The sequence below is a fragment of the Protopterus annectens genome, chromosome 8.part0, assembly GCF_019279795.1.
Source record: "Protopterus annectens isolate FY-2018-M chromosome 8.part0, PAN1.0, whole genome shotgun sequence".
In the NCBI taxonomy this organism is placed as follows: Eukaryota; Metazoa; Chordata; order Ceratodontiformes; family Protopteridae; genus Protopterus; species Protopterus annectens.
The window spans coordinates 636,604,206-636,629,896 of record NC_056741.1 but is presented as its reverse complement, the minus strand read 5'-3'; the positions used below and the strand labels follow the sequence as shown (position 1 = coordinate 636,629,896).

At 38.5% G+C, this 25,691-nt stretch overlaps 1 protein-coding gene across 2 annotated transcripts in view; it reads right to left on the bottom strand.

Annotated features, from left to right (window-relative positions):
* FOXP3 (forkhead box P3) overlaps positions 1-25,691 on the bottom strand; it is a 733,303-nt gene that overhangs the window by 599,633 nt on the left and 107,979 nt on the right. Inside the window, exon 1 of one of the 2 annotated variants that reach the window (XM_044080122.1) lies at positions 3,720-3,834. The exons of the other annotated variant lie outside the window; for it this stretch is intronic. The gene's annotated coding sequence lies outside the window, so the exon portion shown is untranslated. Of the gene's footprint in view, positions 1-3,719; positions 3,835-25,691 lie in introns of those variants that run through there. 2 annotated transcript variants of the gene reach the window in all.

Here is a 25,691-nt window from a genome sequence, read left to right as displayed (position 1 = left end):
ATCCTAAAATAGATATTGTCTATCTTGTACTAGGGGGTGCAACAAAGCAGAGCCTCCCGTCTTGGTAGAAGGTAGTTTTTATCCCAACTTTACATATTGTGCTTCTTCTTCCTCTTGTGATTAGCACTGGCATCATGGAGTGAGTCAGGTAAGGAAGTGCTCACTCACTACAGATGACAAGGAATATATCCTAAGGAGTAGTATTATCACACAGCAGTTTCAGAAACTAAGGTTTGCTAAGCCTGATTAGCAAAGAAAAAGTTGTGTGCATATTATTATCTCAAGGAATACTGCTGCACCTAGCATTATAATTGCCTTCTGCACTACAATATCATGTTGTATTTTTATTGTTTTATCAATTAAATTAACAAAAATGTATTGGCAGGACAAGTTGACTTTTCTATCTTAAAAAAGAAAGAAACATGTTTTGATATGCATAAAACTAATTTTTGTTTCAGTTTTCCCTCTGTCCGATGCTTGACATCAAGCTGTTCTGATCATTCAAGCTCCCTGTCAGGCTCTTAGTAGGTTTACTCATTGTCTCCACACAAGTAATCTTCACACTAGAAAGATGCTTATCGCTTTGCAAGTTAGCAGAGGAAAGCTCAAGTTTGAGCCATTTGTACATCTTCACCGGTTTTCAAATATGTGAAGGGAGATTTTTTTTGTTGTTATTATTCTCATAGATAAAGGTAGGTGACAGATACCAATTAATTTAGCATCCATCCGGGTCATGTCTGTATGTATGTGATCCTTCATGTGCTGCTGGAGCTTTTCCTCAATCATTTCACTGAAGGTACTTATTTTGTTCAGGTAGAGCTTTTGGCATATGTCAGGGTCACTCCTGTGGGCATAATTTAAATGTACTTTCTACACAATAAAGGACTGTTGTCTATACAGTTTCACACCAAACACACACACACACACACACACACACACACACACACACACACACACACACACACACACACACACACACACACACACACACACACACACCAGCCCATTACCATCTAAACTGATAGGTGGACCTAGGTTTTACAGTGCCACAGGTGGATAACTTACCCTTAAAATAACAAAACAACAGACAACCTTGAGTGTACTGACTTTTGCAACAACCTATGTGGGATAAGCCACATTTTGAAACATGACAAAGTAGAAAGCTGAATTAGCTAAGCTGATTTATCAGATATTCAATATTGTGGAGCATGACTGTGGCTTTTGGGGAGGAACTTTGTGTTACCTGCTAGGGCTTTGCATGGAGAAAACCAGTTAAAAGTGCATGTGCGAAATCAACTGCATGGGATTTTACATGTAACATTATGTAAGCATCCATATTAGATTCACTGGTCATTTCTATTTTATTCAGTAACCTGCTACTGATTAATACAGGAATAAATAAATTAATATATTAGAAAGAATATGCAATTCAAATTGACAGCTCTTTATTCTATGTAATTATTCTGCTCTTGGAAAACTTCCAGTCCATATATGATTGATATAGTAGATTAGCATCAGCTTAATAGTAAATACATAGAAGTCCATGTTTCGGCTAGTTTGACCAAAAAAGTATGTAATTATTTTTTTTTAATTTTCTTCTGCTAGTAGTCTGGAAATATCTGCAGTTTGAGATATTTAAGAATTACTCTAGAACTCTCACTAATATATGACATATGCATTGCTTTACAACTAAGCTGCACTGATCAGGAAATATTGACCTATCTCTTTTATTTGTAATCCATTCTTTAATAATTTCACCTTAGACTCCAGTAACTACTTAATTTTATACTGATTCAATCCATTTTCTTGAATATAAAATGCAGAAGATGCAATTGTATAATGAATTGCTGTATAACAATATGTTGTGTTGTGTTGTGGAGAGTAACAGCACTGCAAAGTATTGTACAAACTTTCTGATTTGGTGCTTTTGAATTATTTGAAATTATATGACATTTTCTTTACTTCACTTTCAGTGAGTAGAAGAAACATATGTTTTTTTTACTATACAAGTTACTTCCTACAAATATGTAAAGCATGTTGGGTAAAAGGGGGATATCTAGTCTTGATTTCAGGCTTCAGAAAGTGAAAAATCAGATCCAGTAATAACTAAAAAATTTCTTTTAGCTGCTGACACAAACAGTAAAGTACAGTTATTGGAAGTCAATACATAGCGGCCTTCATAACATTTGAGGTCACAATTTCTTAAAGTAAACATGAATTCTGTTGTCTATGGATACTCAAGAACTAGAAAATAAAGTATATCTGTATCATAAAAATATTTCTAAAGATTTTATACTTGTTGTCGGTTTGTTTCTGAAAATGCAGATAAGTATGTTGTTGGATGTAACACTTACGCTAGAGAATTTCTGTGGTCATTACATATATCAGCAATAATTATAAACTGCAGTCAGTTTTCTTCGGCAAACTACATAGGAATTTCTTCAGCTGAATGTACATAATAAAACTGCTAGCGTGAAAAAGCAACTACAAGCACAAAAAAGACTATCTATGTCATATGGTCCTAATTTACATTTTTACATGCTACAGTACAATTCAACTCCTTATCAAATTATAGCACAAAACATTTTATAAGATAAAAATATGTCATTCTTATTTCTTGCTTATATCAATTGCAAATAGTCATATTAAAGTATTATTCTGCAAGGTGTACTATATGCATGAAGAAATGTCAACACAAAAATATTGAAATTAAAGTTTATATAAAAATGAAAAATTAAATATAAAAATTCAGGGCATCTGGATAAAGAAAAAAAAGCTTTGGAGCTATTTACATTACTCAATTCTAATTGGAATTATGAAACATTATAATGTATTTTACTGAAATAACATTCAACATTTCTTTAGTTTGTGGTTTTTAATATTACTAAGAAAGAGAAAAGCTCATATGTTATTGAATATATAAGCCATTCTTATTTTGAGTATTAAAATTCTATGTGAATCACGGTTGTTATATAAATAAGAAATTTAAAAATGAGGGCTAGTGACTGTCAGGTCTGAGGAAAGTAAATATTATACTTTTATGTCTCAAAAATTGATTGGTAAATATGTTCCTAATATATCACAATGTGAAGTAAAAAGCATATTATTTATTTATTTATTTTCCAGTTTTCTGTACTTTGGCATTACTTGCTTTCTAATAATGTTGCCTAAAGTTATCAATGAATAATAATGAATTTAAGTAAAACTTTACCATGGATACTCATTAGTATAAAGTCATATCACTAGATATTCTCTTAATGTATGTTAATATAATAATTTTTGTGAGCTGTGATGCCCAACTCAACAAAGCTTATATAGCTACATATATCCATATCTATGATCTATTTATATATATTTAGATAGAGGGACATATAAATGTAGATATAGATATAGATATACACAATATAGGTCTGTGAAGAAACGTTTCAGACAAGCAGGGTTTACAAATAAACGTGACAATGTAGATGTCATTTTTACAGATGAAGAAATGAGTAGTCAAAATGTAAAGAGGGTGTATTACTGAAATACATAAAATGCAGCAGTTGCATTTAACATATATTTCAATGCTCAGAATTATTTTTTACATTTTTGAAAGCTGGAGGAGAAATACGTTTATCAAGCAAGCTTACTTACTCGAAATCTTAACTAGTTTTCAGCAGAACTATTAATAAATTAAGAATGACATCCAGTAAACATTTTCAAAAACATTTTCAACTTACCAAGTCTTCAAGCTGATCATAAAACTTCACAAAACATTGTTTACATCAAGAAAAAAAAAAACCCAGCACAACAGCGTCTTTTCTTCCTGCTCTTGTTCTCCAGTGATGTTGTCTGATGGCCTTTGAAGCTATCTGCAGGTGTTATGGCACGTGTCTAAAAAGCAAGGCTCTTAAACTGAAATACATTCCATGCTTACCACTGTTTCTGTGTTTATTTAGATGTTTCAGCTACACTTATGTACATCAGAAACCAATACACCTTACCACTCTCTCTAGGATTACATAGCTAACATATTTACTTCTGCTTTTGAAAATATTAAATAGTACTTATGAAGCACCAGCACAGAGTGAAGGATTTTGAAAGAACTTTATTTGAAAGCTTCATGAACGTTTGCTACTGTTATTAAAAACAATAAGAGTACAAGTGATATTGACTGTTTAGGTTATGACATTTGTACATATAAATAAAATATATGACTTGATAGTTATCATTTTCCAACAGTGATAATAAACAGCATACAAGTATAATCCAAATCCAGAATGAAATGATACCTCCATGCGCATAAAGCAGCTGCGGACGCATTAGCAAAATGTTAGAATGTGTAGCTAATACTTATTGATTTGCTAGTCTTGTGACCCAATTTAGTGTTAATGATTAATCACTCTTTTTTAATTGAGTACATTGATGGTCATGACGTCATCAGATTACAGGAACTGAAGAATGCTATGGTTTGCTAGATAAAAAAGGTATAGTGAAACATAATTTTCTCATCTAATCTTACAGTAGTTTCACAATGGAAAATAAAAATATTATTATAATTCCGCACACAGTTCCTTGACAGCACACAGGATGCCTGCTGCCTCCCAAAGCATAAGGTAATAGGCTAATGGAAAACAGTGATTTACTTAGTTTAACTGTATCAGCAAATTATAAGTCCTGCTTCTGGAATTTATATACATCAGAATGCAACTCAAAACTGTAATAAAAAGTGGAAAAAAGCATTTTTTTTTGTGAGGAGAGCAAGACCCTTTACACTTTCCATTTACAGGACTCACCCTCACACACCTAGTTCAGACAGTTAAACTATATGAGAGTTCACTCAGGCTTGATTAGCACAACCTAACAAATTTGTCACTTATACATGTTAGAGAGTAGGGCAACTGAACAGGGCTGCAATAGCTCTGTACTTCTAGCAAAACCAAGAAAGGAAGCAAACGTGGATCTTTCTGGTGCCAATAGTACTAAAGGGATATATATATCTAGGCCAATGTATGCTAACATTAATTTAGGGATCATTTGTTGAGGTGAACCTGCATAACATGTAGTGATTTGTTCTGATTGTGAAAAATCCATTTCCGAGAGTTAGAACACTACACAATTAATACTGGTAAAATGTTCCAAGATTAAGGGAACACAAAGTAGAAGGATTACAAGGTATCATATAATGTACGTTTAACATGCCCTAGGAGCAGAAGGGAAGAATAACTATTAAAATGTATTTTATAAGCCACGCTTTCCAGTGCTGTCATTTTATTTTTCATGTATATATGTTCCTTTCAGGAAGTTATAATGATTTTGTTTCCCTAATTAATTTCAGAATATTGGGTTAGAACAATTATTTCTGAAAATCCAATTGTAGTCCATGTAAAATGATATTATTGCAGTTGAAAAATTACAAATGCTACATTCAGTTAACTAGTGAACATAGTGGCAAGGCTGCACACATAAATACATTTTGTGGTGATATATGCACCATAAGGATTGTGTGATTAACTGAAAGCTGTTTCTGTACTTTCATTTCACACTGGTGTAATACATACAACACACTGCAATGAAGAAGTGGTAAAGGAGCCTTCCTAATCAGTATTCATAGCACAGTTTGTAATAAGAGGTAAAGACGTGTTGTGTGGCTTGAGAGGAATGTGTGCCACACCTGGTGGGACAAGGAGTGGTATGGATTATTGGTTTACCAGAATGCCAATGCATGATAGACACAATGAGCAAACACATTTAATAGTGAGCAGAAGGGCTAGCATTCAAAGCAGTGGTCTGTAATCAATTACAGTCTTTACTGGAATGGTTCAATTAGCTGTGCAGCACTTTGCATTACTATAAGGGCAGTAGGTGGATTAAATATATTGCAACCAAAGCTGTTTACTTTCACAACAGGTGACCCAAAAAGCCATGTTTCTTCCACAGCACAGCTGCATCCTCAGAATGTACCATCACAAAGATGGCTATGTCGTGTTTTCTTTTTTGTGGTTACTGTAAGCAAAAGACAAAGATAAGTGAGAACAGAGTACTTGCATTACCTGGTCCCTTCTTGGTAAAGGAGGTGTCAAGTCCAGGTGCTTGTCACACATAGCAGGTAATGACAGGAACAAAAGCACTACCAGAAGGTCTCAGCTTACACTTGTGCAACAGGTGTATGAAACAGAGATGATGACATTGAGTTTTGGTGAGCTAGCTTACAAGAATGAAATGGTAGCTCAGAAGTACGACCTGCCTTCTTTTTTTTTGGGGGGGGTCCATTCACAATATCCTGACCTGTTGCGAATCACATTATGAAGTGTTGGTCATTTTACCAGTTAACCAGCTACACTGACATTCACAAGCATAGATTATGAGATTTCTGAGCTACAGCCAATGCAAATGCAGGTGAGAAGGTACAGGAGCATAGTGCATTAACACCTCATGCTCTACCAATCTGCATGCTGGGTTTAAAGCAACTGGTTGAAATGAAAACAAATTGAATCATTCCTCACTGCTGCATTCATATTGAAACATACAGTTGCCAAAAACCTAATATACTGAAATACAAGAAGGCTGCAAAAGGAAAACACTTTCCTTTTGTGATACCACAGAAAAAACACCATTAAATTCAGATCATATTTATCTGAATAGTGATTATGTTATGGAAAGGATTTCCTAAGGTCAGATGGAGGGTTAGGGTTAGGAACAGGCTTGGGTTAGCCTTAGCAAGGTATGTAGGAAAGTGGCTTTATCCCACTGCACACCTTAATTATTGATGCTAAGCCTAATTATAACTCCTTAGAAGAAGCCTTTATATAACACTATCTCTACAAAAAACAGGCTTAGACACACCACACACACACACACACACACACACACACACACACACACACACACACACACACACACACACACGCATACACATTCCTAGTCCCTAACACAGAGTCTTTCTATATATCCAAACATTTTGGCATTAAAAAATACAAACATCATTTACCTTTTGGCAAATGAGCACCTTGACAAACACTACATTCATAAAAAATTACATTTATTATATTTCTCTATCCTGGCACACTTTCAAAAAACAGTTATTCAACCACAATATATGGACCTTTATATATATATATATATATATATATATATATATATATGTATATATGTATACACACACACATATCAGGTAATGAACAGACACAATTTCTTCAAAAGCAGTAGGGTTTTATTGTTATAACATACCAGAAATATAACTAAAATGCAAAATGTCAATCAAACTAAACAGTACAGTTCATGTTCTGCAGTCATGGCAATAGTCTGCACTGGTGCACAGGAACTCTGCTATGCCTGGCAGTCTTTTGGAATTTGCACCCTCTAGCGAGCCTATTAAACACAATGTTCCTCCTCCCTAAATATAAACTAATGTATATGAAATAGCACATGTGTTTTAGCTTGCGTTTTTAGATGTTTTGTGATTAGATGAAAAGTTTCTTTCTGTAACGTAATATACCAATATATGTATGTATATATCTATATCTATCTATATAGTTTTATGTATATATTAACCTAGTACTAATCTATGAACCTATGAACCTAATCTATATATATATATATATATATATATATCTATAAAGAGAGAGAGACAGATATTTATAGATAGATGGATCTCTATCATATGATAGAAACCTCATTTGACTGAAACTAATTTGACTGAGACGATAAGACTGAAATTTCAAAAGACTGAAAAGTCACTTGACTGAAACCCATAAGACTGAAACCCATAATACTGAATTTCAACATGGTAAATTGTAAACTGGACCATAGAAAACCAGACTAGGTGGGGGGCTACACCCCCCACCCCTAATTTGGGGAGCTATGCCCCCACACCCCCAATGTGTGGGGCTGTGCCCCCCCAACTATATATACTAACTCCAGAAGTGCACTGCAGTGGGGAGTAGAAGTGCGATCCTGGAGTTAGTATATATAGTTAGGGTGTGTGTGGGGGGGGCTATGCCCCGCACATTTATATGGTCCAGTTTAAAATGTATTATGTTGAAATTCAGTAATATGGGTTTCATTCTTATGGGTTTCAGTCAAGTGACTTTTCAGTCGTTTGAAATTTCAGTCGTATGATCTCAGTCAAATGAGTTTCAGTCAAATGAGGTTTCTATCATATGATAGGGATCCATATATATCCATAAAGCACCTGGTTATGAGATAGATATCTTTCTCTCAAAGAATCACTGTTTTATGGAATGAACTTCCCTTAAATGCAAAGCAAAGTAGCTTCCTGACTCACTTACAGCAGAATTCAGGCAAATGGATTAGAAACATAATCTTCCCTCTGCCAATCTGTCCCCTTAAGCCCTCATTGAATGGAAAAGAAATTTGGTAGTAGAAATTCATGTTGGAGAGTACTGATAAAATTGGATCTTGAGGCTAGAATGCAAAGGATTTACCTCATCATTAGTCTGACATGAACCTGTGAGCCACAAATGCAGATCCACCTTAGAACAACAACCAACAAATCAAATATTGGCAATGGTATCAACAAGTTTCCCACAAAAGGTGTGGAGTATACCACGGATAAGGCGAGAACACCATCAGTGGAATTAAACAATGTGGATTTTGACTGCAATATTTTAACTTAATCTAATTTTTCATTTTGAAATATGTGTTTGGATATATTTTCCAAAAGTTTTCATTTATTGCATCTAAACAAGTCATCACAGTAAGTACTCTATTGGACTAAAAGTTTTTTTTTTTTACGAGGAAACTAAATTTAGCCTATATTCTGCAACATGTTCTTGAGATAGGAGATAATTCAAAGCCTATGCTTAAGAAAAAAAAAAAAAAAAATATATATATATATATATATATATATATATATATATATAATATATATATATACCCTCTCCTTGTCAGTACTGTAATCGTATTTGAACATTTTCTGTGAAAATGATATAACACTGCTTAGTGAAAACTGAACCTAAGAGGAACAGTTTAGTAATAAAATTACAAATTGTTTATCAAGACATTATGAAAGAATTAGCTGCAGCATAATGAACAAATCTGAATTAAACAAGGTTTATAAAAATATCAACTCTTCTTAGAAATCTCCCCGATGGCTAACATTTATTATGACTTGTTTAACATTTTTCTGTGTCTAAGCCTCATTTGGGATATATTTTAGGTATCCCAAAGAATACATGAAGGTCTGATCAGTAGGTTTGGTGTAATAGTTAAGATCTTTATTTCAAAGACAGAAGTTACAGTGTTTGATTCTGACCCTGTGTTATTGGCTAGGCTTAAAATGGCCCTTCAGGGCAGTTAGCCTAGTACTCTCCTATAAGCTTATGATTAAGATGCCATTTAGATCAATAGTTGTGCCAAATAATTTGATAGCAGAGCACTTGGGTCATGTCATTTCCTTAAAAATATACAGGATCATTAAACAATCATTAAAGAAATCTGGCTTCCCTACACATGCTTGAGGTAAAATTACTGGAACATCAGTACCCTGCAGAAGAAAAAAAGATCAGTGCCATAATGCTGACCATTGTTTCCAACAGGAAATGATTGTTAGTGCAGTCTCTAACTGTGTATCCACAGGAAATGATTGTTGGGGCAGTCTCTAACTGTGCACTGGCAATTATTTGCTTCTTTAGGGAGATTTCTCCCTTCTTCAAGTTGATGCAGCCATGGCATTAGTATATATAGGTTTGGTGAACTTGTCTGCCACACTGGGAGGTACAGGGGCACTGTAGATGTGAAGTGATTATGACTAGACTGGAAGGAGATGAGAGAGGAAAAAGAATGGAAGTGAAGAGTAAAAATAAGTATATGTTAAAACCAGGGAGTAGTAAGAACTGGGATGATGTGAAGGCAAGAAGAAAAAATAACTATTAAAACTTGGGAGTACATTGAGGGTAGTACTGGATGGGCATGCAAAAAAGTAAGATCATCTATATAAATGAATGGGAGGGCAGGAGAGGGAAAAGATGAAGCTTTATCTAAAGGTCAAGTTGACTGGAGTTTCAGATCTTTGGCCAGCTAACATTTACCTGAAATCAGCTGGACGTATAAGTGAATTTAAGTACACTTTTATCTGCTCTTTTGCATATAGTACTGTATTTAATTTGTGTTTTTCACTGAATATTAACTTAACTGAACTTGTGGCTGTCTCTCTACAGAGTACATTTTAGAATTTCTGTGTAGCCATTGATAGCAATGGGGGGGAAGTTTCAGCTCATTACTGACATTCTGCCTTGCCTTATATAAGTTGCACATTTTGAGCTATCTCTGCTTAATGTCAGGGCTTTGGCCGGCTAACATCTACCTGAAATCAGCTGGATGTATAAGCAAATTTAAGTACACTTTTATCTGCTCTTTTGCATATAGTACTGTATTTAATTTATTTATTTGTGTTTTTCACTGAATATTAACTCAACTGAAGTTGTGGCTGTCTCTCTATAGAGTAGTTTTAGAATTTCTGTGTATCCATTGATAGCAGTGGGGGTAGTTTCAGCTCATCACTGACATTCTGTCTTGCCTTATATAAGTGATACATTTTGAGTTATCTCTGCTTAATATCAGAGCTTTGGCTGGCTAACATCTACCTGAAATCAGCTGGATGTATAAGTGAATTTAAGTACACTTTTATCTGCTCTTTTGCATATAGTACTGTATTTAATTTGTGATTTTCACTGAATATTAACTCAACTGAAGTTGTGGCTGTCTCTCTACAGAGTACTTTTTAGAATTTCTGTGTAGCCATTGATAGCAGTGGGGGTAGTTTCAGCTCATCACTGACATTCTGTCTTGCCTTATATAAGTAGTACATTTTGAGTTATCTCTGCTTAATATCAGAGCTTTGACCGGCTAACATCTACCTGAAATCAGCTGGACGTATAAGTGAATTTATGTACACTTTTATCTGCTCTTTTGCATATAGTACCATATTTAATTTGTGTTTTTCACTGAATATTAACTCAACTGAAGTTGTGGCTGTCTCTCCACAGAGTACTTTTTAGAATTTCTGTGTAGCCATTGATAGCAGTGGGGGGAAGTTTCAGCTCATCACTGACATTCTGTCTTGCCTTATATAAGTGGTACATTTTGAGTTATCTCTGCTTAATATCAGAGCTTTGGCTAGCTAACATCTACCTGAAATCAGCTGGATGTATAATTGAATTTAAGTACACTTGTATCTGCTCTTTTGCATATAGTACTGTATTTAATTTGTGTTTTTCACTGAATATTAACTCAACTGAACTTGTGGCTGTCTCTCTACAGAGTACTTTTTAGAATTTCTGTGCAGCCATTGATAGCAGTGGGGGGAAGTTTCAGCTCATCACTGACATTCTGTCTTGCCTTATATAAGTTGTACATTTTCAGTTATCTCTGCTTAATGTCAGAGCTTTGGCCGGCTAACATCTACCTGAAATCAGCTGGATGTATAAGTGAATATAAGTGGACTTTTATCTGCTCTTTTGCATATAGTACTGTATTTAACTTATTTATTTGTGTTTTACACTGAATAATAACTCAACTGAAGTTGTGCCTGTCTCTCTACAGATTACTTTTTAGAATTTCTGTTTAGCCATTAATAGCAATGGGGAGTAGTTTCAGCTCATCACTGACATTCTATCTTGCCTTATATAAGTGGTACATTTTGAGTTATCTCTGCTTAATATCAGACCTTTGGCCGGCTAACATCTACCTGAAATCAGCTGGACATATACGTGAATTTAAGTACACTTTTACCTGCTCTTTTTCATATAGTACTGTATTTTATTTGTGTTTTTCATGCAATATTAACTCAACTGAAGTTGTGGCTGTCTCTCTACAGTTAGTTCCCCACCCACCCTCCCTGTTCTTGTTTTGGTGTTAATGTTGGTGTCTTTGAAATTGCCCACCCCTCCTGTAGATTTGTATTTGGATACTCCTTCTGGGCCCATCTCATTTGCTCACTCAACTGAGTGCAGTGAGATCATATTCTGATTTCAGGCACTCCTACTGTGTACAAAGAGAGCATTTGGAAAGGACAACCCCTGTAGCCTCTTAATCCTGCTCTGTTCCCTCCCTCAAAGAAAAAAAAAATATATGCATATATATATATATATATATATATATATATATATATATATATATATATATATATACATATTTTATTCAGCTGCTCTTACTGTTAACTGTCTTAGTTGCTCTTCTGTGTGCTGTTATCTGTTCAGTCGCTCTTACTCTGCACTTATTACTGCTTGTTAGTAGCTTTCTAATTTAATGCCTTCTGCACTTGTTTTTTAGTCATTTGTTAATTTAATTGCATTTATTTGAACTGTATTTGCCGTAGTGTTGCTACATACTTGGGTGTGCTGGCCTGCACTACAATTTGAATTGTATTTACTTCTGTTTTAGCTGCTTTTCTGTAAAAAAAAATTCTAAGCTTGTTTCCTGTCTTTCTTGTAACTAGTCAAGTCCAGATACAGGCTTGCTGTATCCAGGACAGTTGGTAAGCTTCTGAGCCCCCCCCCCCAAGCCTTTCTGTGTTGGAGGGAAGCCTTCAAGCTTATCAGTGGGAGGGGTAAGCACTAGGTAGCCTTTCTACCATGGGAAGAGTGGGTTTTGGCCCTGAAATTGCAGTTCATTGGCCGTTTGGGCATTTTTTCCATCTCTTTCTACGTTCTGGTTAAAAGCCTGTTTTGTGTTTGGTCCCTGCCTTTCCTATAACTAGTGTAGTCTAGGTACAAATTTGCTGTATCCAGGACTGTTGGTAAGCTTCTGAGCCCCCAAGCTCTTCTTTGTTGGAGAGAAGCCTTCTAGCTTATCAATGGGAGTGGTAAGCACTAGGTAACATATCTACCACAGGAGGAGTGGTTTCTGGCCCAGAAATTATAGTTTATTGGACATTTGGGAAGCTTTTCCATCTCTTTCAACCTTCTGATCTAAAAGTCTGTGTTTGCGCTTGTTTCCTGCCTTTCCTGTTACTAGTCTAGTCCAGGTACAGATTTGCTGTATCCAGGACTCTTTGTAAGCTTCTGAGCCCCCCAAGCCTTTACGTGTTGGAGGGAAGCCTTCTAGCTTATCAGTGGGAGTGGTAAGCATCAGGTAGCCTATCTACCACAAGAGGAGTGGTCCCTGGCCCAGAAATTGTAGCTATTGGCTGCTGAGTAGTTTTTTTCCATCTCTTTCAACTTTCTGGTTTGAAAGCCGCACATGTGCCTGTTTCCCGCCTTTCCTATAACTAACCTAGTCCGGTTACAGAGTTGTTGTATCCAGGATTGTTAGTAAGCTTCTGAGCCCCCCAAGCCTTTCTGTGTTGGAGGGAAGCCTTATAGCTTATCAGTGGGAGTGGTAAGCACTAGGTAGCCTATCCTCCACAGGAAGAGTGAGTTTTGGCCCAGAAATTGTAGTTTATTTGGCCGTTTGGGCAGTTTTCCATCTCTTTCAACTTGCTGTCTTAAAAGACTACATTTGTACTTGTTCCCCACCTTTCCTGTAACTAGCCTAGTCCAGGTACAGATTTGCTGTATCCAGAACTCTTTGTAAGCTTCTGAGCCCCCCAAGCCTTTCTGTGTTGGAGGGATGCCTTCTAGCTTATCAGTGGGAGTGGTAGGCATTAGGTAACCTATCTACCACAAGAGGAGTGGTTCCTGGCCCAGAAATTGTAGCTATTGGCCATTTGGGCAGTTTTTTTTTTCCATCTCTTTCAACATTTTGGTTTAAAAGCCGCACTTGCGCTTGTTTCCCACCTTTCCTGTAACTAGCCTAGTCCAGATACAGAGTTGCGCTATCCAGGACTGTTGGTAAGCTTCTGAACCCCGCAAGCCTTTCTGTGTTGAAAGAAAGCCTTCTAGCTTATCAGTGGGAGTGGTAAGCACTAGGTAGCCTGTCTACCACGAGAGGAGAGGTTCTTGGCCCAGAAATTGTAGTTTATTGACCATTTGGACAGTTTGTCCATCTCTTTCAACTTTCTGGTTTAAAAGACCACATCTGTGCTTGTTTCCCATCTTTCCTGTAACTAACCTACAGGGTAGCATTAGAAAGCCTTAAATTCATACAAGCCTTCTAGCTTAGAAGACAGACTTTGGAGTGATTAAGTATCAATTTTCTGTACTTTCTTGCTGTACTTAACTGTTTTCCACCTAAACACAGATTTTCCAGCATTTATTGTGAGCTAGTATAGTCCAGTTTTCAGGCTAGTGCTGAATTCAGGGCTGTGATACTAGTTTCTGAGTTACCCATACCTTACTTGGATACAAGGAAGTTTCTCTGTTCACCTGTGAGAGAATGGAGCTTTGAGCAACCTATCTGTACCTGGAGGAGTGGTTCCAACCCAGAAGTTAGTAGTTTATTGGCCATTTTTGGCTAATTTCTATCTCTTTCATTTCCCTACTATAAAAACTGCATTTGCCCAGTTTTGTACACAGGGCAGTGCCAGTTAGCTATGGTTAAATTATTCCAGGCTGCACTAAGTCTCTTCTTCAGTTTTTCCCTTGAAACTAGTCTAACTCTCAACCTAAGCACTCAAAAAGCATCTTACAGCCCAACACTTGCTCAGACCTAATAGCAAGCACTAATATACCCTGACACTAATTGCCCAGCAGGGCAAGGCTCTTTATTCACCCCTCACCAACCAAGCGACTAAGCAGTTCACCCTACTATTCAGGCATGACCAAAGGGCAACATCAGGTGCACTCTCCAGTCCAGCTGGAGAATCCGGGTATCCTGAGATAATGTTACAACTGCCTCATGTACACAGACAACCCTCTCTTCCTACCACAAAACACTAACATATGCAAGAGATGCAATTATACAGCCAAACTGGAGGCTAAGCTGTCTCCACCCAAGACTGGAACAGACAGTCAAGAGGAGAAGATTAACACTTGCACCACAGTTCCAGCTGCACACAGACCTACTAAAACAGCAGTGGCAAAAAATACACATAAATACACAAAATTATACTCAGAGGCTCTAAATAAAAACCTGCAAAAGCATCAGAGACCTTCAAAGCAGACAGCCAAACAACTTGCACTTCCCATCACAAACCAGACAACACATAAAATACAAAATCAGTGTGCCACACAATCACAGCCCTTAAGGCAGAATAACATACCTAACACACTAGTAATAGGTGACTCTATAGTCAGGCACACTGACGTCCCACTCACTAGGCTGGACAAGCAGAAGGTTACTGTTAGCTGCCTGTCGGGAGCCAGAATCCGCCACATAACACAAGCATTCAGGTCACTCCAGAGCAAGTACAAATATGACTCTATCGTTGTTCATGTTGGTGTGAATGACCTGAGATGTACCTCCCTGGACTACATGAAAAGAGACATGGAAGAGCTCTCTGATCATGCAGCCCAGGCTGATATGACCCTGACCCTGAGTAGCATCCTGCCCTCACCAAGAATGGTACCCCAGTATAAAGAAAAAATTATCAATTTCAACAATTGGCTAAGCTTCTGGTGTCATTCAAAGGGGATCCAGTGTCTGTCAGCCTGGGACGACATGCTCGACAAGCCGCGTTGCTTCGCAAGAGACAGCTTGCACCTGTCACCCCTAGGCTTTCGAATACTGGCCAAGGTTGTTGCTGCCCCCATAGTGCCTTTTTTAGGCAAAGCTCAAAAGTCAAACCCACCTCCGTAAACAGCACAATTAATAAAAAACAGGGTTATGCTACTCAATGCCAGGAGTTTAAATATCAAAATGCATGCGTTCAAAGCACTCCTCAGTATGGAGAACGTTGACATCTGCGCAGTAATTGAAACCTGGTTCAAGGCTCCAGAGAGCACCCCAGCACTACCGGACTACAACTCATACCACACGTTTCAGCCACAGAACACGGACCGAAACACAAAATTAGGAGGTGTATCTATATTCATCAAGGATACCTACACCTCCAGGTTAGTGGTACAGCATGATACTTCTGAGATCATTCATGTGCAACTAACATCGGGCAAATCTGCAATGCAAATTGTGGCCTGCTACAGACCACCCTCCATGACCCAGGACCACCACTTCACCTTTCTGGAGACACTGGAAAACATGAAAGTCCTACCGAACACCCTGAAATTGGATAATTTCAATTACCCTACCATTCACTGGGAAAACTACTTGAGTACAAATTCCCAGGCCCAGTGCTTCCTGGAATTCATCAACTCAAATGCCCTGGATCAGCTGGTAAACTCCACTACCAGAGGTGAAAACATATTGGACCTGGTCATCACCAACATGGGCGACAGGTGTTCCACACCTGAGGTCATCCCGTCACTGGTTAGATCAGACCATAAACTAATCACTCTTTATGTCCACACCCCACCACCACCCCCAACTTAGGAAACCACAGTAAAAAAACTTTTCTAAAGCAAACTTCACCTTACTTAAGACAGAGGTGGTAAGTTTCAAAGCCCCCATGCTAAAGGATAATCCTGCCCAAGATGTAGAAACCTTTACAAATGCACTCTATGAGCACCTACATGGATCATGGATTGTGCCATCCCTAGCAAAACCAGGACTCACTCCTCTAAGAGAAGGAAACCAGTTTGGTGGACCCCTGCAATAAACAAGCTATAGAATAGAAGGAGAAAACTAGTTCAGAAAAAAGCAAATCCCAAGAAGGAAAGACATCCCTGATCAGTATCAGTAAGAAACTAAGGTCCCTCATGAAATCATCCAAGGCTAACTTTGAAAGAAAAATAGCCAAGGATTCAAAAGATAACCACAAAGCCTTCTTTAGCTATGTTAAGAATCTAAGTGGCAACTCGCAGATAGGCACTGAACTAGTGCAAAATAGCACAAAATATACTGAACCTACTGATATTGCCAACATCCTGGCAGATAGATTCAGTGCAAACTTCACCCCCCTCTCACCTCCAAAAGGGCCCACAACAATACCGGTAAAGTGTAGTGTCCCAGAAATCACAGACGCACAGGTGAAAACAGCCCTTTCAAAAGCCAAAAACACAGTGTCAATGGGACCAGATGTTGTCCCAGGCTGCGTCTTGCACGAACTACAGAATGAACTAACCTACCACCTAAACACGCTGTTCAACCTCAGCCTCTCCACAGGCTACATAGAATGGTGGACAGTAATGGTTATTCCTCTCCACAAAGGATGGGCCACAACTGACCCTGGTAACTATCGCCCCATACACCTGACTAGCCTGGTCTGCAAGGCTATGGAGTGCATCATCATGGAACTTATTAACAAAGACATTGGGAACTTCCAAACACTTGACCCAACCCAGTTCGGCTTTGTTAAGGGCAGATCATGCCTACTAAACCTGGTTGACTTCTTTGAGACAGTCACCAAGGCCATAGACGAGGGAAAGGTGGTTCACACAGCCTACCTTGACCTCGCCAAGGCTTTCGACACCATTCCCCACTCGGGTATTACAGAAAAACTCACCAGCCCGAACATAACTCCCTACGTCACGAGATGGGTTGCCAACTGCCTTACAGACAGAACTCACACGGTAAGAATAGTGGGCTCCAGGTCCGACTCTAAACCAGTCACAAGTGGTGTCCCTCAAGGCTCAGTCCTGGGACCCCTACTGTTCTGCATATACTTCTCAGAAGTACAGGCAAACACAGGAGGACTATGGCTAACCAAGTTCGCCAATGACTGCAAACTGGGAGCCATAATCGACTCTCTGGCTGACACAGACATCCTCCAAAAGGGCCTTACTGAGACAGGCACCTGGTGTCAAAGTCATGGCCTCAAGCTAAATGCCAAAAAATGCATAGTCATCCCATTTGGGAAAAACAAAACACCCATGAATTACCACAAAGGTGGCAGCCCCCTTAATACAGAAGAGGTAATAAGAGATCTGGGGACCTAGGTAGATAGTAATCTCTCCTTTGACAATCATATTACCAAAGTAGTTAGAAAATCCTTCTATGTGGCCCATCTAATTACTAAAGGGTTCACATCTAAAAATAAAGAGGTTATAGTGCCCCTCTACTTGTCACTCATTAGACCCATCTTAGAGTACAATGCCCCATTTGGGATGTAACTCACAAGACACTTCCAACAGCTGGAAAGACCACAGAAGTACCTCACCAAGAGGATTACTGGCCTCAAGCATATGTCCTATACAGCCCAACTGAAAAAACTCCGGCTGTACTCAGTGGCATATCGCTTACTCAGAGGTGATCTCTGCCTGACTTACAAAGCCATGTCCAACTCAGAATTGATGGACATGCTCCACCTAAAGAAATCCAAGTCACTGTGAGTCACGTGCTCTAGTGAGCTGAACCTCGCCACAACAATAAATAGAACATGCTGAAGGGATAGATTCCTGTCACAGAGACTCCCCATGCTTTGGAACAAAATTCCAGATTACATCAGGTAGAGCCCCTCACTAACACTCTTCAAGAGAAACCTTGACGAGTGGATGGGTAACAGAAAATACACCCCTGGGATCACTTCATTGGCTCTGCTTGACAGAGGAGCAATTAATTAATCAATGGGGCGGCGATAGCCGACACACTCTGGCTAGGCTTATAAATGCCCTCTGGCAGATAGCCTAAAAACCTATCTATGAACCTATGATCCAAAATGTCAGGGAATGTGACTGGGTAATGTCTATAGTTATGTACATGCCTTTAAGAGGGGTGGGAAGTAAGTCAAGTTCTGGGTGAAGACCATGTTCTATAAATTGAATGTGTGGTGGCTGGGGAATTGGGTGTGGAAAGGGAATGTAGCAGGCAATTACTCCCACACCAGCAGGAAGTAATCACTGTGGATGTGCTCAGTGTGCAGAAGACAAAAACTGCTATACAGGTTTCTTCTGCTTTTAAAATGTATTTAAAATAAAAAGAGACTGATTTACAAAAATAATGCTTAGAATAGTGTAGAATTAAATATCTGCAACCTGAGGAAATTGTAAAGCTGTGTTATTATCTCAGTTTACTTGGGGGGCATGGATGCTAATAGGGGATGTGGAAGGAATTAAAAGGCTAGAAATTCTGGAAGTAAACATGCAGGACTCTGAGCCATTACTTAATACTACAGAGCATAAATTTATGTTTAATGTTCTTCAGTTATTTTTTGTAGGACACTTATTTCAGGAATACATTTTCTCATAGAAATATTTATTCTCACATATGATATATGTATGTACTGCCTCTGTTGAAGTGGCTGGTCCACTACAATATGGGAGGTGTGTGGAGTTAACTTATTTCACTTTCTTTCAGTTGTGCATGACAGGTCTAACTTATATCCAGGAGATATTTATTGTGGGCTAGCCAATAACAAGAACAATGGTGCAGTTTTAAAGTGACCTGTGCACAGAGTCCTGCAGCTTGTATGGAACTGTGTAGGAGCATCTGTGTGCAAACTTAGAAAGAAGGCAGAAATTACAATGAGCTAGCTGCTTACAGAAATGATGGTGAGGATGATAGGATGAAGTGCATCAATCATTTGTCTGTGTTAGCCCCTTTTGTAATACATTAACATCATTTGGGGACTCAATGATTGCACCAAGTTTGCATTTATTAGCGAACTTGGTAAGCCACAGGCCATCTACTTTCACCTGTACCTTTGAGAAGTAGATTCCAAACAGTATAGGGCCCAGCACAGATCCTTGTGGTCCACCATTGGTAACTGTTCTATTGGTATAGGTGGAATCCCCAGCTTTGACAGTATGTGTTCTGTTGGTGAGCCAGTTAGCTACCCATCTAGTGACATACAGGTTAATCCCCAGCTGGGAGAGTTTCTCAATGATACCTGAGTGGGGGATTGTGTCAAAAGCCTTGGCTAAGTCAAGATAGGCAGTATGTACAGTTTTTCCTTCATCCAGGACTTTGGTGACATTCTTAAATAAGTTCATCAGGTTCAATAAGCATGATCTACCCTTAACAAAGCCAAATTGGGTCGAGTCAAGTATTTGAATGGCACCTATGTCCATGATGATTCTTTCCATGGCCTTGAAGATAAGGCTGATTAGGCTTATGGGTCTATAATTCCCAGAGTTGGTTGATGGACCCCCTTTGTGCAAGGGGATTACTGTTGCTGTTCTCCACTCTGTTGGAACAAAGCCAGTGCTCAGGTGGAGGTTAAAGAAAGCACTAAGTGGTTCCACTAGGTCTTGTTTTAGATTATTTAGTAAGCAGCCTGGAATATTATCTGGTCCCATAGAGGCCATGTTTTTGGCCTTGAAGAGTGCAGATATGACCTGCTCTTTGGAGATACTAGGTAAAAGACTGGAGTCAGGTATGCCTTGGGGTATGACTGGTGGGGACGGGGGTGATGTTTGCATCAAATCTGACAGCTAGCAGGTTGGAAATTTCCTCAGGTTCAGTATGAGAGGTACCATCCACTATAAGTTTGGCACATAACTGGGCTTTCCCTTTTCAATTTTGGATGTAGCTAAATAATGCCTTATGATTATCCTTAGCTAGGGGATGCTAATTTAGCTTCATAACTAGCTTTAGAGGACTTTACAAGATGTCTGATTTGCTTGTCCAAGTTGTGAAGGATATTCTTTTTCTGCTGAGTAAGTTCTTTCTTGTTCTTAGACATAAGTTTCTTCCTTTTGTTATATAACCTATTTATACTTGAGGTTCACAAGAGTGGCCTGTTTTTTCAGGAGGACCTGGTTTTGATCCAGTGAGATACAACCAAGTCTACATAGTTGTTTAGGTGATTATACATGGTATTTGTGTACTCCTCTGCATAGGAGTCATTGTTGGCTGTGTTAGCAGGGGGGTTTGAAACTTTTTATGCCATCGCCTAGTAGGCTATAGTTTGCTTTGGACAAATTTTTCTTTTTTTTTGCTCCTGTGGGAGTGTCAGTTTTGATTGTTACTTCGAATGAGTTAGATTTATGGTCTGACCTTATCAGAGAGGGCAACACCCAGGGGGTAGGGCTGTGATCCCCCCATGTTGGTGAATACTAAGTCTAGGACATTTGAACCCCTTGTGGGTGTGCAGACTAGCTGTTCCAGGGCATTTGTATTGGCAAAGTCCAGGAACCTCAGGGCAAGCATGTTTGTGTTCATGTATGTCGCCCAGTCGAAGGAAGGAGAGTTGAAATCTCTCATGACTAAAGTGTTTGGATGTATAGTGAATGACTCTAGGAAGTCCAGGTAGGCAGTGTACTTCTTTTGGCTCATGGTGGGGGACCTGTAGTTAGCAATGATGTGGTACGGTGTTTTACCTATAGTTAGTTGGACCTGAAGTAGTTCAAGAGAGTTATACTATGTAACTAGTCTCGAGGTATTTTTGGCTTTAATGAAGATGGATACACCTCCACCTTTGGCTCTTTCATGTGCATTTTGGAGTCTAAACTTATGGAAGGCATTGTAGCTTTGCGCCAACTCCCTGTGGCCCTGAACCATGTCTCAGTGACTGCACAGATGTCAGCAGCTTCCAAGGTGAGGAGTGTTTCCAGGGAGTGCAGTTTCCTGAACCATGTCTCAGTGACTGCACAGATGTCAGCAGCTTCCAAGGTGAGGAGTGATTCCAGGGAGTGCAGTTTCCTGTTTAGGGTCCTAGCATTAAGCAGCATAACCTTGAGTTTGTCTGAGTGGATTTTTTTACGTCAGAAAATTTGTTGTTTTGATATTGCCTAAAAAAGGCACTATGGGGGAGGCAAGTGCCTTTGCCAGTTTCTGAAAACCTAGAGGAGACACGTAAAGACCATCTCTGGCAAAGCAGCATGGTCTGTCAACCATGTCTTCCCAGACTGACAGCTACTGGATCCGTCTGGATTGACACCAGATGCTAAGCCAATTGTTGACGTCAATCATTTTTGTCTATATTGTGGCATCATCCTGGGTTTTGGTAGAATGCTTCTTAGAGCTAGAGTCATACCTACCTGGGGCTCATAATCTGACACTTCAGTCATGTCTTTCTTCATGTAGTCTGGAGGGGTACATCTTATGTCATTCACCCCAACATGTACTATTAGAGAGTCATCATTTTGATTGTTGTTAAGTGACTCGATTGAAATAGGTTGTACTTGGCTAACTGCCCTTATGGGCCATTTTAAGCCTAGACAATTATTCCATGTGAGAATCAGACTCTGCACTTTATGTGTGTAAGGTAAACACCTTAACCATTATGCCAACTTTTGAGGGTTCAATCTTACAAACTACAACCAGTATATATACCTGCTCTTAAGATTACACTACAGTTGGGAAAAGGCATATTCCCTGATCCTCACTTTACTGCAATCTTGCAGTGAAAAGGCCAATACATTTTGATCAGCAGATTTTTGGTTAGCTGCACTGGTTGTTTCACATATCAATGAATGGACTTGTCAACAAAAGATTCCGCTCATATATTATGTGTGTGTGTGTGTGTGTGTGTGTGTGTGTGTGTGTGTGTGTGTGTGTGTGTGTGTGTGTGTGTGTGTGTTTGTGTGTGCATAAGTGAGTACTTATTCAATTACAAGTAAATACATGGGGTATTGGTATATCTAAACTTACTAAATTGCTAACTCATCAGTGGCAATCCTGGAAATCTAAACCCATTGAAACAAAAATGTATGCTAACCATTTCTTCTCAGACATGTAGATGGTAAGACATACATTGTACTGTATGTTCTGTTACAGTTGTCAGTGATTCATTACATGTGGATTTTTCAGTTGGATCTCAGGTTGCCTGACCATGGTGATTTTTTTATATAACCAAGGGTTTGTGAGAGGGGTGAAGAAAATATGCTTTGCCAGAGATGGTCTTCACCTGTCTCCTCTAAGCTTTGGAAACTGGGAAAGGTGCTTGCCTTTCCCATAGTGTCATTTTTAGGCAATGTCAAAACAACATTAAAGCCAACCAATGTATAACTAAATAAACAGCTCTTTGCATCTTTTCTTCACCCCTCCCACAGAGCCCATAGTTATATAAAAACACCATGGTCAGGCAACGTGAGAGCCAACTGAAAGGTCCACATGTAATGAATCATTGACGACTCTAATAGAACATACAGTACAATGTACTTCTTACCATGCACATAGCTAGAGAGCAAAGGTAGCACTTGCTTTGGGTACAAGCTGTTAGGGGACATGATCAGCACTGTGGAAGATGTGCAGCTGTCAGTGTGACTCAGTGGTGCAATCACTGTATCCGTATTGTTGGTTAGTGAGGCACAAATGCCTGGGTGAGCAACTCATTTGGTTCTCCAACTCTGGAGGACATTTTTTTACTTCTCATTTCTGATTGAGGCAGACACCAACTGTGGGATTGCACAAGGTGCCTAATGATAAATCTACAGCTGTGATCTACAGAGATATATTTCAAAGGGAGACTCACAAATTTAGGCAGTATCATAAAATACACAGGTAGTATCTACCATACAAAACTGCAGCATAACAGCGAACATATAATCATGCTTATATCAAACATGTACTTAAAAAAGGGTTTGTGAGAGGGGTGAAGAAAATATGCACAAGGGGCAGGGGGAAGAGACACACATTGTTGATTAGAGGGAGACAGTGGCTCAGGACATATGAAACACAGGCAGATTTCACATTTATACTTTGAGTGAATTGGTGTTCAGTGAAGAACATTTCGAAAATTTGGAAAAATGTATGTTCTTTGTTCTACTGTTAGAGCAGATTTAAGTACAACCATATTAGAACTAACATTGGTTACTCATAAATTGAACTTAGCATATTTTTGTAGGGTAGAGCTTATAGAAACAGAACATAGTCCCTACAGAAAAAAGTGTATGTTCAACATCTTACTCTGCAGTTCATTAGTAACTTTTGAAAAGGTTAACTAATAATTAAAGTATTCTGTCAGAACCACCAAATAAAACATTTTATAATCTGAATAAAGAGCAAAACAAGTACTTGATAGTTTAAGGGAACTGGGCAATTTGTGCTTCATGAAGGCATACAAAGGAAGTGGCACTGTTATTATGAGCAATGAACAATATTGGGGGGCAATGTATGTTTTACAGAATAACAAAACTACATACCGAGAGGTCTCTATATGTCAGATTAACAGAACATACAAAAGCATTGATTTTCAGCTGTAGAACTATTTGGCAAATGGTGAATGCAACATGGAATTGTATGAATTATTTTTTGTTGCGTATTCTAGGATAGGTCACATATTTGGCATTGCAAAATGCATAAAAACATTAATATGCCTCCCATGAGATCTATAATTTCTGCTCATGCACCTAATATTGAGTTGATTGCAATGTTTCTTGACAAAAGTTTGCAACCATATTTGCAGTGTTTTTTCTTTAGTTAAAGACTCTTGGCACTTTTTAACAGAGGTAAAAGAGTTTTCTGCGTTTAAAATGGATTTTCAAAACATGATTCTAGTTACTACTGACATTGTACCATTGCACATCTCTATTCTTTTAAATGAAGGGGTGGATATGTTAAGATTCTTTTTGGATAAAAGCACAGGTTTGAAAAAAAAAATTATCAGCGTTCTATGTTCTTTGGTTGAAATAATGTTAGAAAACAGCTTTCTTGTATTTCATGACAAGTACCTGCTATCAAGTGTCAGAAATTGCTGTGGGACAGAGATAGCCCCTGTTTTTATTAATTTAGTTTTAGTAGAGTGTGAAAAGAGTTTATAGGGCGGCCACGGTAGTGCAGTGGTTAGCATTGCCGCCTCACAGCAAGAGGTTCTCCGGTTCGATCCTCGGCTGGGGTGCCTTCTGTGCGGAGTCTGCATGTCCTCCCTGTGGTCGCGTGGGTTTCCTCCGGGTGCTCCGGTTTCCTCCCACATCCCAAAGACATGCTTCAGGTGGATTGGACACTCTAAATTGGCCCTAGGTGTGTGTGTGAGTGTGCCTTCTGTGGAAGGTTGGGCGCCGGGCTGGCAACTCGACACTGTAAAACTCCACTGCCAATCAATGTGCGGACAAGGTGATCCGCTGTGGCGACCCCTAACCGGGAAAAAGCCGAAAGAAGAAGAAGAGTGTGAAAAGAGTTTATGCATAAATTGTAATTGTTTAGACATGTTTTTTATTCTCATTTTGTTGATGACAATATGGAATGTTTCAGAGAATGAATCAAAAAAGTTATTTTCAAGATTGAACCAAGGTTCTAAATTCTTTAGGTTTACCGATAGTTATGAGTTTGAACAAAAGGCTTATTTGGATGTGCTGCTTAGTAAAAGTGAGACACGCGGTAGTTTTGAATCATCTATTTAACATTTGTAAGTTCATATTTGCATCATCAGAGTTGCCACTCAACACATACTAAAAACAATATTATTGAGTCAGTTTGTGAAACGTAGCTGGTTGACCTCTTAAGAAGGCAAATTTCTTACAGAAAAAAAATGTATTATATATTTTTTCTGTATATAGAAGTTACCCATATAAATTGATCAGAGACAGTAAGGAAGAAGTATCATGTAAAAGACAACCGTTTGTGCTCTGACTTTTAAAAGGCTTTTATTTCATTCAGGACAATTCAGTTAGTGAGGGGACTATCAATCTATTCATTTAATGCATTCAGTTGATACATGGTATTATAAAGATTATTGTTGAAAATAATTGGAAAATATGAGGAAATAGTAACCTTAAAAACGTTGTAGGGGAGCATCCAAAGTTCACCAGCAAAAATGTGGTATAATTCAAAATATTTGCTTGAAAAGTCAAATAAAGAATGTCCGTTTTCCTCTAACAAGAAAGTGACTGTCCCCTGTTTCAGCTGGAAACAGTGAAGGTTCACTTTCTTCTTCCCTCTACTTTGAAGCAATGAATGTACAATACTTTGTTAAAGTTAAGGCAACATTTACCCGT